The sequence below is a fragment of the Megalobrama amblycephala genome, linkage group LG4 (assembly GCF_018812025.1).
Source record: "Megalobrama amblycephala isolate DHTTF-2021 linkage group LG4, ASM1881202v1, whole genome shotgun sequence".
Classification (NCBI taxonomy): Eukaryota; Metazoa; Chordata; class Actinopteri; order Cypriniformes; family Xenocyprididae; genus Megalobrama; species Megalobrama amblycephala.
In genome coordinates, this window is record NC_063047.1 from 43669916 (window position 1) to 43684033 (window position 14118).

At 37.6% G+C, this 14118-nt stretch overlaps 1 protein-coding gene across 1 annotated transcript in view; it reads right to left on the bottom strand.

The window, feature by feature from the left end:
• Nucleotides 1-8197, bottom strand: part of brinp1 (bone morphogenetic protein/retinoic acid inducible neural-specific 1) — a 184404-nt gene extending 176207 nt beyond the window's left edge. Inside the window, exon 1 of the mRNA XM_048189497.1 lies at nucleotides 7210-8197. The gene's annotated coding sequence lies outside the window, so the exon portion shown is untranslated. The remainder of the gene's footprint in view (nucleotides 1-7209) is intronic.
• Between the last annotated feature and the right edge of the window lie 5921 nt (nucleotides 8198-14118).

Below are 14118 nucleotides of genomic sequence, written 5' to 3' on the forward strand. Positions count from 1 at the left end.
AAAAGTTCGAAAGAACATCTTTACTGAATGTCTTTACTGTCACTTTTGAACAATGTAATGGGTCCTTGCAGACTAAAAGTATTATTTTTAAGTATTATTATTATTATTATCTTACTGACCTCAAACCTTTGAATGGTAGTGTAAATTTTGCATGTAAGAAATGTCTTTTTGGCTATTTCTGAATGAACATCAATGAAGAAAGATGCTTTTCAACACCAGAACAGTGACTTCTACCAGTTAAATGTGCTGCATTTTATATATTGCGACTCGATGTGAAACTCCACAGCATTAACAATCCTCAGGCATCTTTATATCCACTTTCATTTCATAACACTGGCCTCTAGTTTTTATTCTATAGTGTCGTTTGACTCATAATTGCTCAAATCAGATCATCTCTTCAAAGAATGGAGCACATATTTCCTCCAGCCTTGCTGATAGACTTATTTCAGAGACATTATTAAATGATATGAAACAGAAGCTCTGCAGTCACTTTCATAACAGCTAATATACTTAATAGCCTAATCAAAAACTCCCTATGCCCAGAACAATCTAGTTACGATTCTCAGAGGCTGCTGCAATATGAAAGGATACATTTTAGATAAAGTTATTCTTCACAGTGTCACAGGAACACTTTATATCTAATGCAATCAGCCAACGCAACATTAGTGTCGTCTGAGAAATGAAGATGCGAGGTTAATAACGTAAACTAAAACTAAAACTAAGTGTAAACATCTTTTGTTGACTGAAATAAAATATACAGGGATTAGAATTACAAAAAAAAAAAAAAAAAAACAACACATAACTAAATTATTAATGCAAAACTAAGTGAAATAAAATACTGAAATAAAATTTAACCTTTAAAAAAATCTGCCTTTAAATTGCACTTAACAGGTTAAAACAGATGTGTCAAATTACACATTAAATTAATACATTTAAAAGCACTAATCATTTTTAAAGGTGCCCTAGAATCAAAAATTGAATTTATCTTGGCATAGTTGAATAACAAGAGTTCAGTACATGGAAATGACATACAGTGAGTCTCAAACTCCATTGTTTCCTCCTTCTTATATAAATCTCATTTGTTTAAAAGACCTCCGAAGAACAGGCGATTCTCAACATAACACCGACTGTTACGTAACAGTCGGGATCATTAATATGTACACCCCAATATTTGCATATGCCAGCCCATGTTCAAGGCATTACACAAGGGCAGCCAGTATTAACGTCTGGATCTGTGCACAGCTGAATCATCAGACTAGGTAAGCAAGCAAGGACAATAGCAAAAAATGGCAGATGGAGCAATAATAACTGACATGATCCATGATATCATGATATTTTTAGTGATATTTGTGAATTGTCTTTCTAAATGTTTCGTTAGCATGTTGCTAATGTACTGTTAAATGTGGTTAAAGTTACCATCGTTTATTACTGTATTCACGGAGACAAGAGCCGTCGCTATTTTCTTTTTTAAACACTTGCAGTCTGTATAATTCATAAACACAACTTCATTCTTTATAAATCTCTCCAACAGTGTCTAATGTTAGCTTTAGCCACGGAGCACCATCAAACTCATTCAGAATCAAATGTAAACATCCAAATAAATACTATACTCACATGATCCGACGCATGCATGCAGTATGCATGATGAACATCTTCCATTCCATCCATTTGAGGGTTATATTAGCTGTGTGAACTTTGTAAATGCACTGTATTATAGTCGAGAGCTCGGGGGGCAGGGAGCACGCGATTTAAAGGGGACGCAGCCTGAATCGGTGCATAGTTAATGATGCCTCAAAATAGGCAGTTAAAAAAAATGAATTAAAAAAAATCTATGGGGTATTTTGAGCTGAAACTTCACAAACACAATCAGGGGACACCTTAGACTTATATTACATCTTATAAAAACTGATTCTAGGGCACCTTTAAAGTAATGTTCTGGGCTGTAAATATATTTAAACTAATACTAAATAGTAATGTAAAAAATAATAAAAAAGACATAAAAACTAAAACTAATGATCATAGAGTGGAAATCGCTGGGGGAAAACTAGCTGCATGCTAGATTAATTTTACTTTAGATAACATATCTCAAAAAACAATGGGACACCAAAGTCTACTGCGTTTCTGAATTCATTACTATATCAACAAAATCAGTAAAACTATCAAGTACATCATTGTCATGTAAACGTGCTGTAAGTTCCTTTGGTTTCTCGGTTCATAGGCGGTTGTTGTTTGTGTATAGACACGCTGTTATATTACCTGTGGATTTACTGAGATTGTTTGATTAAAGGTGAATTATGCCCCTTTTCACAAGATGTAATATCAGTCTCTGTTGTCTCCAGAATGTGTCTGTGAAGTTTCAGCTCAAAATCCCCCACAGATCGTTTATTATAGCTTGTCAAATTTGCCCCAATTTGGGTGTGAGCAAAAACACGCCGTTTTTGTGTGTGTCCCTTTAAATGCAAATGAGCTGCTGCTCCCACCCCCTTTCCAGAAGAGGGCGGAGCTTGAACAGCCCAACAATCTCAAGCAGCCAAAATGAGGATTGTCAGTAACGGTGTTCAGCCTTACATTGTTCAAACCGGAGTCGACACTGATGGAGAGACTCAGGAAGAAGTTACAACTTTTAGAATGAAACTGGACGTTTCTGAATGGTTAGTGGATAAATTTATGTAGTTGCTGTGGAGTTGATTCAACTCATCCACTAGCATGTGGATCTTTTGTGTTGAATTGACCCTCGTTTGTGAAGCAGTCCGGCGTAAAATGACGGCATGACAACAACACTCTACTACAACAACTCTTCTTCATCTCTAAAGCAGCCCAACATGGCCACACCCCCTTTGTTGTGTGTTCTTGGGGGCGGGGTTTATGTAAATTTTGGGGTTAGTTATGTTACCAACCCAGGAAGAAGCTCGTTGTAGTCCCTACCAGCTGTTTGTTGTAGTCCTTAAACAGAGAATAAGTTAAAGCAGATCTGTCCAGATCTCTTATGCCTATGAAGTCAATCAATTTGACTTGCATGTTTTTGCTAAGCTAAATATGTCATTAAAGGCATAAGTACTGTATCTACAGTATGGCAATAACCATTCAGAACATCAATGATGAAACAAGATGATGTTCAAATCCTGCCAAGACGGCTTCATAATGACACTCGCTCTGGAGAATCTCTCTGGAGGACGATGTGTAATATTTGACCCATAAATGTTTGATCCAGGCCTCTATATTAATGCTACAAGGCTGAGATGAATTCTGCAAGCAGGATCAGTTGATCTGACGATATTCATCGAGTGTTAATTCCCCGTGCCGATTTCATATTAGCATAGAGGGATTATTATCAGCCGGCTAATTTTAGCAGCTAGCTCATTTCTGTTAACACAAGGTGTTCTGAGATTGCTGAAACCCAGAGATCGACTTTTTACCATGCTCTGCAATTACCATATCCCAGAGAGAGAAGTGCTGGTATTATCTGCTTAAAGTCTTGAATTAATCAGAACAGCAGAGATGCTCTGGCCTCGCTGATGCTGTAATGACATGTGCCGCGCGCGCGAGTCAGGAGTCGTGACATTTCTTTGGCAATAAAAGGCTTCAGCTTCACATGATCTAGGAGGGAACTTTGGGTCATAATGACAGAGCGAATGTGAATATTCACATCTAATCATCATGCAATCTTATATTTAGTACTTGGTAATCTTCATAAATATTTTACTGTTTAAATTTAGATTGGAACAAAGCGTTTACAGGGGTAGTTGCCCTAAAAATGAAAAATCTCTCATCATTTATTCCCCCTTTTACCATTTAATAAAAATAATAACCTTGTCAAATATTTACCGGAGTAAAAAGGTGTGACAACTTGCACCGGTCTCCATCATCATTTGGATAATTAATCCATATTTGTTATAAATAATAATATCTGAGCTATCATCATCTTAACTTTTACATCTGCATTTTTTTTTAAATAAAAGTACGGAATCATATTATTATTATTTTTTTTTAATTATTCAAATTATTGAATAAAATTAGAGATTGTCCATGTCCATCTCAGGTTCATTACATCAATTAATGCTTCAGAAGTATTTTCATTGTTAGTTCATGTTAACTAATGCACTTAACGAATACTGTAAAGTGATAGTGTTATGAATAATAACATTTAAGTCTCATCGTAAACATAAATAATCAGCATCAGTCCGAGCTGATGAATGCATCTGAGCCTCGTCATCTTCATGACAACAATAAACAAGCAGGCGTTCAGTAGAACAGCACATATTCTTCCTGAGGACCCGGACGCCAAGACCCCCAGCTGCAGCCTTTCACGCCGCAGCCGACGCGCCTCCTGCCAGCGGGAGACAGTGCTCATTATTCCCTCGGCCAAAGCGGCCTCGTCGTTGATATTCTTGTCTTGGTCTGCGTGCAGAGCAGCCGTCCACAGCTTCAAGAGAGGCTACTTCTCTCTCACTCTTTGGATGATCAGAACAGGTAGCAGTCAGTCAGTTAGTCGGTCAGTCTCGCGCAGGTGTGGCGGTGAACGTCAGACGTGTGACACGCACCTGGGATGGTTTGTGTCGGCTCGCAGCTCTTTGCCTGGAGCTTCTGCTGGCGTCATGAAACGTCACAAGTGGCTTGTTTGCGCTTGTGGCTTATCAGACTTGTGGGTTAGCGTGCATTTATTGTGAGAGTGAGCGAATAAAAACTGCATTGCTCTGCATTGCAAACTGGTTATTTTGCTATAATATTTTTTTTGCATAAAACAGGCGGTTTAAAGGGACTGTTCAAAATTAGATAGATAGCCCCACTATTGGAGAATGTGTTAAATATGCTTAAATAACATAAACTGGTTATTTTTTATACACTTTAGCTTAAAATGGTCTGTTTAAAGAGATAGTTCACCCAAAATGGAAATTCATGTTGTTCCAAACCTGTCCTACTTTGTTAGTTGAATAGTTGAATAAAATCTAACAATATTAGTTTTTGGAGGTATTTCCTCCTCTAGTTAGATAAGATGCTGTATTTGCATGACTGAAATTAGTCTGTTACCCCGTATAGTGTGACAAAATACCCTACAATTTGGAGTCAATGCGTTAAATGTGTTTACTTAGGTTGTTCTATACACATACATATTCAATGAAGGGGAAAAAAAGTCATTGCAAGAGTAAGCGAATAAAAATTGCATTGCTCAGATAATGCAAACTGGCTATTTTGCTGTAATTTTTTTGCATAAAGCGTGATCCTCTTACTTTCTTATATATATTCTTTCATATATATATATATATATATATATATATATATATATTCTCTTTCAGTTAGAATTAGATGCTGTATTTGCATGACTGACATTTCCCCATATTGTGACAACATGCCCCACTATTGGAGAATGTGTGTTAAATGCGCTTACATAACGTAAACTGGTTATTTTATCATACACTTTAGCTTAAAATGGTCTGTTTAAAGAGATAGTTAAAAAAAAAATAATGAAATTCTCACATCATTTACTCACTCTTTCGTTCCAAACCTGTCCTACTTTGTTTAAAAAACAAAATATTTGAATAAAATCTAACAATATTGATTTTTGTAGGTATTTTTCTCCTCTAATTAGATAATATACTGTATTTATATGACTGAAATTAGCCTGTTACCCCAGACTCTAAAAAATGCTGGGTTAAAAACAACCCAAATTGGGTTGAAAATGGACAAACCCAGCGGTTGGGTTAAATTTTTGAACAACCTGCTGGGTAGTTTTATTTAACTCAACTATTGTTCAAAAATGACTATATGTCTGGCTTAAAATGAACCCAAAATATGTTGGATATTAAAAATCAGACACATAATTACTAGAGGCAACAATAATAATCAAAAGGTGAACATTTATTAAAAAGCAATTTAATAAATGTTTATTGTTTAATTATTATTCATAAAACTGTTCATTTATTTAACATATTAATACATTTTCAACTTTTGGGTTCATTTTAAGCAAAAAATACAGTCATTTTTAAACAATAGTTCAGTTAAATAAAACAACCCATCAGGTTGGTCAAACATTTAACCCAACCGCTGGGTTAAAACAAGCCAATCGCTGAGTTTGTCCATTTTCAACCCAACTTTTTTAACCCAGCATTTTTTAGAGTGCACATTTTGTGACAAAATGCCCCACCATCTGGAATCAATGTGTTAATTGCATTCACTCAGGTCATAAAAATAATAGGAAATAAAAAAATAATTGCAAGAGTAAGCGAATTAAAATCGCATTGCTCAGATAATGCATTTTGCTATTAATGTTACAAATAAATGAAATCAGGACTTGCGTACAATCATCCCTATTACAGTCCAAATTGGGCCACAAAGAGCAGCTAAGAGCTTGCTGCATGTGGGCCGATCATTAAAATTGACGGACATCATAATTTTGCATTATATGACCAATGAAAAGTGCATATCGACCAGGTTTGATTCACTGCTCCAGTAATGGGATGCATCCCGGAAAAACTCTTTAGGACCCTCGGCTGTGGCTGCGCCGCGCGCTTTGTGTCCATCATAATCACTCAATTACCAAAAGCTTCAAAGTCAAATTTGACATCAAGCGCAAGAAGCGCGAGAGCTCCCCCAACAGTTAAGCGTCAGAAGCGCATTCACACAAGTTCACCTCCAGCTTTGAGCCTCTCGATGCCCTCAACGCGCCGTTCGTGCCAGGTTCGCCTGCTTCTCACCGGCCACACATGAGCTTAATGCGAGCGCGCACACTTCATATCCTTCTGCATCACACTGCCAGCGCCATACAGGCCCGAGGGGAACCTGGCTGGAGATTGTTGTGAATTCTACTGCAGTGTGCATGTTTATTGACTTTGCAGATGCAGCAGGAAAAGATACAAAGGAGAAAACAGTGTTGACGTCCTCCAAGCGTCCAGTGAGCAGTTGCTGAGTCTGAATGATTCATTGAGCCTCTCGAAACACATATGGTGTCATTCTCTAATAGCGACGAGACTTCGTTTATGCTCTGATGGGCATTTGAGTTGACTCAGCATCAAACCCCACACACATCAACTTGCTTTCTGTATGCAACAATGAGCAATGCGTGGACTGAAAACAGATCGCGCGCGCACACACTCTCTCAAATGAAAGCATCTGCAGTCCAGTTCGAATCCGTGCAGAACACACTCTCGTTCCCCAAAGAAGCGTCGCGCACTTATTCAGTTTCACATGCACCCAGCTTCATGAGAGACTCACCTGAAACTGCTGCTCCCGTGAATCGGGAATCTGACGCTCCGCGCTGCTTTAAAGTTCGGCTGAGGCTCCGGGTCCGGCGGCGGCGCGCATGCTGCTGGCTCTGGTGTGCGGATGGGTCAGCGGTTCCTCTCATACTCAAGAGGGAGAAATCCGGGGGTTCGGTTCGCAGAGCAGCATCTGAGAAACGCTCGACTGGAAAAAAGCAGAGCTGAGGAGCAAATATCCGACAGCAGTGCTGCAGCTCCGGATGGAGAGATGGAGAGTCCGACTGCTGCTGAGAAACGCGCAGAGAAACGAGGAGGAGGCGCCGAGCATCACTTTACTGGATTGTAGAGGAGGGTGATGGCAGACAGAAAGGGGAGGGACCGAAGCACATCCAGTGTTTGGAGGAGAGAGAGAGAGAGAGAGACCGTCTTTATTTTAATTTTTTTACCATTATTCGATTTGTAATAATTGTCGTTTTATTTTATTGCTGTACTTTTCAATAGCGTTATGTGTGTGTAAATGTGCATGCATGATGCATCTGTGTGTTCGTTAACAGTGATGCATCTCAAACCCAGAGGAAAAACCGATATTAGAAGAGCAGCACCATTGGCTGGGCTCTTTCTGACGCGGACTTTAATTCACTATAGGGTACAGCAAATGCGTTATTAACCAAGGCATCTGTAATTACGCGTTAATGTCTGCACATGACTGATGAACAAAGATGGACTCGATGTGTCAGTCGAACTCGGCTCGAGCGCTGTCCGTGGTGCTGAACACTGGATGTCTGCAGCAAAAACACACAAATATCGTGTTTCAAGTAATGCAAGCTTAGTGTGAAAGCAGAAATGCAAAGTTGTTGTTTATGTCGTTGTTGGTAAAGCAGAAGATGCGTTTGGATGAATTTCTCACTGATGTAATTCCAACTTTTGAGAACTTTTCTTTCCTGTCACGAGAAAGTTGTGTTAAATGACATCATTTATGCAGACCAGTGTTATAGACTCATCATTGAGATACTATTATAGTTTTTATTAAAAATTTAAATTAGTTTTATTTTTGTATTTTCTGTTTCTATTTTAATTTCAGTTGAAGTTTTAGCATTTTTTTTTTTTTTGTAGATGTTTTGTTTTTTTGTCTATTAGTTATTTTATCATAAATTAAAATGACAAATGTTGCCTACATTTTTATATTTTATTTTATTTTATTTTAATGAACGTCTGTTTTATTTAAAATGACGGAAATGGGAATTTTTATGGTTTTAGTTTTAGTTAATTTACTGATAGAGACAGGGTTGGTACATCTATGTGATTTTATCACCCTTTATAATCGTTAAAGGGGTGGTTGATTATGATTTCATTTCTTTAACTTTAGTGTGTAATGTTGCTGTTTGATCATGAACAGCATCTGCAAAGTTACGACACTCAAAGTTCAATGCAAAGAGAGATATTTTCACTGCTTCTTCTTGGTGACATCACAAACCCTAAAATTTACATAAACCCCGCCCCCAAGAACACACAACAAAGGGGGCGGGGCCATGTTGGGCTGCTTTAGAGAAGAGGAAGAGTTGTTGTAGTAGAGTGTTGTTGTCATGCTGTCATTTTACGCCGGACTGCTTCACAAACGAGGGTCAATTCAACACAAAAGATGAACATGACGGCACATGCTAGTGGATGAGTTGAATCAACTCCACAGCAACTACATCAATTTATCCACTAACCATTCAGAAACGTCTAAAAGTTGTAACTTCTTCCTGAGTCTCTCCATCAGTGTCGACTCCGGTTTGAACAATGTAAGGCTGAACACTTTCGTCATTTTGGCTGCGTGAGATTCTCCAGCTTTGTTGTTGTTGAGCTGTTAAAGCTCCGCCCTCTTCTGGAAAGGGGGCGGGGAACAGCAGCTCATTTGCATTTAAAGGGACACACACTCCCACCTTTGCTCACACCCAAATAGGGGCAAATTTGACAAGCTCTAATAAATGATCTGTGGGGTATTTTGAGCTGAAACTTCAATAGAGCTGAAAATAAAATCGAGTTAAAGCCCAATTACTGGCCTTAAAAATACTTGGCATAGTCAAACAGTCATTTACACGCCTCCAAGGTCCAGATCAATATAATAAGACAAGACAAGGACCTGGAGCCATTTTACCTCCAAAAGGAAAGAACTGAAACTGATGCAGTATTCAGTGTTTGAAGTGAAATGAGATTTAGGAATTGGTGAAGATATGGTGCCGATCTGCTCTTGAGGTGATTATCATCTTAAGAACAATGGAAATAGACTGACTGAGACCTTGAACTGAACCCAGACCACGCTGACATGGTTTATGAGCTCTCAAGACCACCAGATCAAGGGCCAGGGTTATTTTAGTGTCATGGACACTTGAATGAGAATATCCTCCCCTCCCTCTCTCAGCGACATCTCTCCTCTCCTCTGATGACGAGGGCGGGGCAACCTGTCACTCACATGAGATCCACCAATAGCAAACCACAACCATCCGATCAGTTCCCCACAGACAAAATCAAGCCCCGCCCTACATTTGTTCTTGTTCCAGAATCGTATATGACACAAATTACGTTATGAACAAAACAGCACTTACAAATACGATTTAAAGTTCTTGCTTCTGGTTGTTTTCACAGCTCATTTTCACCTCTGAAATCACCAGTCTGATCTTTATTGGTAATCATGTCTGTTCATATAGAGAAGTCAAAGATTTATAACCCAGCAGTCTGACGTGACATGCCGCTCACAGCATGCCTGTATGTGTGCTTGACGTGTTAAAAACACTGACAACCCACTAATGACAGTTCACTGCAGGTTTGGCTTGCAGATCGTTTTCAGTCCGTCATGATTTCTAATTACTGCGATCTGTCATGCCATTTTTATCTCAGAGGTTGAGCTCGGATCAATCTCACCAGGGTTCAGTTCTTTGCTATCTATACCAACTTTAATAAAAGTAAAATGTGTATCTACAAGATAATCAATGTTTCACTGTAAAAATAATTGTATTTTCAAGATTCTAGCCCTAGATTCTAGTCTGTTTAAAACCTTAAAAAGATTAATATCAACCTAAATACATTCATTTACACCAACAAAACATATTTTTATGGGTTAAATCAGGTAGACTTTTTTACAATTAGAGGATACCTTGTTTTACAGCCTGTTTAACCCTTTAATGCTCAGACAGAATTTGGTTTCTGTCACATAAATGAATAGCAAACCATCAAATTAAAATCCACATTGGTTTCAGTTATGAAAGCAGAGCTGAAAGGCCATTTCTGATGTGGGCTCTGAACATACTGTACATTTAATTTGTGCATTGATTCACATCATATATTCAAAATTTGTATGATCACATGTATTCCTCAGTTTTTTACTATAGTAAATATACTATACTATTTAAACAAAATTTGAATTGTTTCTATGGGGAGTGTAATTTGCTTTTAGACGATCTGAACAAAACAGGTTTAAACCAGAAACCATGACCTTGTTGGAAAGGTCACGTGTGACATACCGATCCAGTGTTTACAAAGTGAATGTGCAAAGACTAAGTCAAACGGCCTTTACAAAAAAAGGTAAAACAATGATGTCGGACGATTTTGAAGTTTTTCGCCCTACCGCGGTACTTCCACCTACGTCACACGTGACCTTTCCAACACGATTACGTAATCACGCATCACAGAACTAGTGCAAGACGAGCATTTGTGGTTAAAAAGTTATAATTTTTTTAGAAAATGGCCGATGGTTTCTCTAGATGAGACTCTTATTCCTCGTCTGGGATCATGTAGAGCTCTTTGAAGCTGCACTGAAACTGACATTTGGACCTTCAACCCGTTGAACCCCAGTGAAGTCCACTATATGGAGAAAAATCCTGGAATGTTTTCCTCAAAAACCTTCATTTCTTTTCGACTGAAGAAAGAAAGACATGAACATCTTGGATGGCATGGAGGTCAATTATCAGAAAGTTTTAATTCTTAAGTGACCTAATCCTTTAAATGAAAGACACGGTTCTTTCAGTTATTTCAGTGTGCATAACCTCCTCATTTAATGCGTAGTGTAATGAATTTTTCCTATACTATATAATTGTAATATTTTTGAGTCATTGCATTAGAATGTGTGCAAAGATCAAGTGTGTTCCGCTATTAATCAGTTTTGACAGTAACTGCAGCTACACCATCACCTCCTGAGTGCTTTTCCTTGCATTCATGAAATGGAAAAATCTTACTTTAACAAAATGAGAGGCAGATGATTCTCCATCCCATGATATTTTCTGTAGCCACTTTTTTTTTTTCTGTAACATCACAGCAGATGGATGTCCAAACATGCAGCATCCGTTATGAATTTATATGACAATTCTGTTGTGCGATGAGGACTGGAAAATGAATTTGTAACAGTCGACCTATAATGGCGTTTCCATCACAGACCGGTTCTATGTGTCCTAATGAAAGGCAGCATCATCTGCACAGGTTAGTCATCTCATCTCATCACTTTACAGCACAGTAACCCATCAGACCTGCTCCACATGTGCCTGCAATTAGTGCTGTGTTTGGACATATGCATGGGAAATTGTTTCTAATGCGCTGAAGGATGCCATCAAAAAGTCTTCATAAACTCTAGTTGATCACCAAAGATGCCAGAAGTCCTCAGATCTGTGAAAGCAACACATACATGATCCATTATTAAAGCTACAGACTAAATATACATTCATATAATTTAAATGCACTGGAAAAATAAACACATGAACATCAACGAACTGTATCTATCTGATCCTTAAAATGACTTTTGCTAGTGGAACTTGTTGAAGTCAGGTAAATTTAGTAATATTAATAATAGTTTTGCCTCACATAAGTGTGCTTGTATACAAAATTAATGTTTTTGATTCTCTTCTGCTACCCAAAGCTGAATTTATCTGAAAAATACATTAAAAATTGTGAAATATTATTACAATTTAAAATAGCTGTTTTCTATGTGAATATATAGTAAAATGTAATTTATTTCAGTGATCAAAGCTGAATTTTCAGCATCATTACTCCAGTCTTCAGTGTCACATGACCCTTCAGAAATCATTCTAATATGATGATTTGCTGCTCAAGAAACATTTATGATTATTATCAATTTTGAAAACAATGTTTTTTTGTTGATTCAATGTTTTTCAGGATTATTTGATGAATAGAAAAAACAAAACAGCATTTTTTGAAACAGAATCTTTTGTAACATTATAAATGTCTTTACTGTCACTTTTGGTACTTTGTTACCTTACTTAAGTAGAAATTTTGGGTATCTAAACTTTACTGGAGTATTTATTTTTCAGCCGACTTTTTACTCCTTACATTTTCACCCAATTATCTGTACTTTCTATTCCTTACATTTTAAAAATATCCTCGTTACTCCTATTTAATTTCGGCTTGTTTTCATTCCGGCTTGTCATCGTTCAAAAAAAAAATGAAAAAAACCTATCCGGATAAATCACGCCATCCGGATAGAGTGAATTTGATTGTGGTTGGATGAGAAGTATAATCATATACCATTCTGACACCCTATTGGTTTGTACGCAATCCATCGCACCTGCACATGACACAAATCACGTCACACTCCAGCAAGGAGGACAGTTTTGGGGGTCGTTACTCAAAAAAGATTATTTCTTAAAAGTTATTATTTCTCCACTACTGGCTCATTTATCAAACGGGTGCTTTCTCTTCATCCTCTGCAAATTAAGCTACAGTAGGTAGTTCGGTAGAGACACGTTTGAATAAATTAGTGTTTGACAACGCGATTGACAATGTTGTGATAAGTAGGCTACACTAACTTTGTAACTCATTACCCCCAACACTGGACATAGCAGACGTATGTACATTTTGACATCTGTGTTTGTGTGTATTTGACTATTTCAGGCGCAAGGAAAGCTGATCGTGTGCACGACAGAGAGTCTTACCCGCCACTGCTGAAATCTACCATTTCTTCCATCATATCTTCCGCTCCATGAAACACGTTAATGCTCAGTAGTACACATATATGGTTCTTTAATGTATTTGCATTGTACTAAAATGCGTTCATTTTCTATGGGCATATAAGCGGCTGAAAAGGGTACCCTAGTGCATCCCAAATTTTTCAACATTAACATTTTAATATAACATTATAGTCATTAAGGCCTTTAGAAAAATGTTTTTTTGAGGAGGTGGGGTAGTGCACAATAGGCCCCTGTGGCGCGGCCTAAGCTTTTGTCCTTAATGGCATTTTTTCCCTTACATTACTTTTACTTTTATACTTTAAGTAGTTTTGAAACTAGTATTTACACTTTTACTTGAGTAAAAAGCTTGAGTTGATAGTTCAACTTCTACAGAAGTCTTTTAAAACCCTAGTATCTATACTTCTACCTGAGTAATGAATGACCAGTTTAATGCATCCTTGCTGAATTAAACTATTAATTAAAAACCTAAACTTTTGAAAAGTAGTGTATATTAAAATACTCATACTTAATAAACAATTTTGATGTAACCACATGAAGGACATTTTAGGCTGAGGCACAGTTTTTGAAAATTTCTTGTGCTCTTCCAGTCTTTGTCAGAATTTTTATTTACAGCTTTAAGGGTTTTTTTTAGATATTTCACCCAGACCCTCAAGAAACAACCTATCAGCAGTAGAGCTCAGGTTTATGGGAATAAAAGTCTTGAAAGAACAATAAATCATTGACACCAGTGAAGTGTCTCCAACAGGAATCAGTTGGATCAGCCTAAATGAATCTAGCGCTGTGACAGGCCTCTCCTATTGCCATACAGAGCTGATGGCATTGTGATTGATGGCTGTTCACGGACAGCTTTACTGTACTGATGGATGACTTTTGTAATAGAACAAGACCAATGCTTGTGCTTAGAAGAGTGCAGGGCAAGCAATCACCGGGTATAAAACCTGCCGTAGCTTCATTTTACCTGGTGA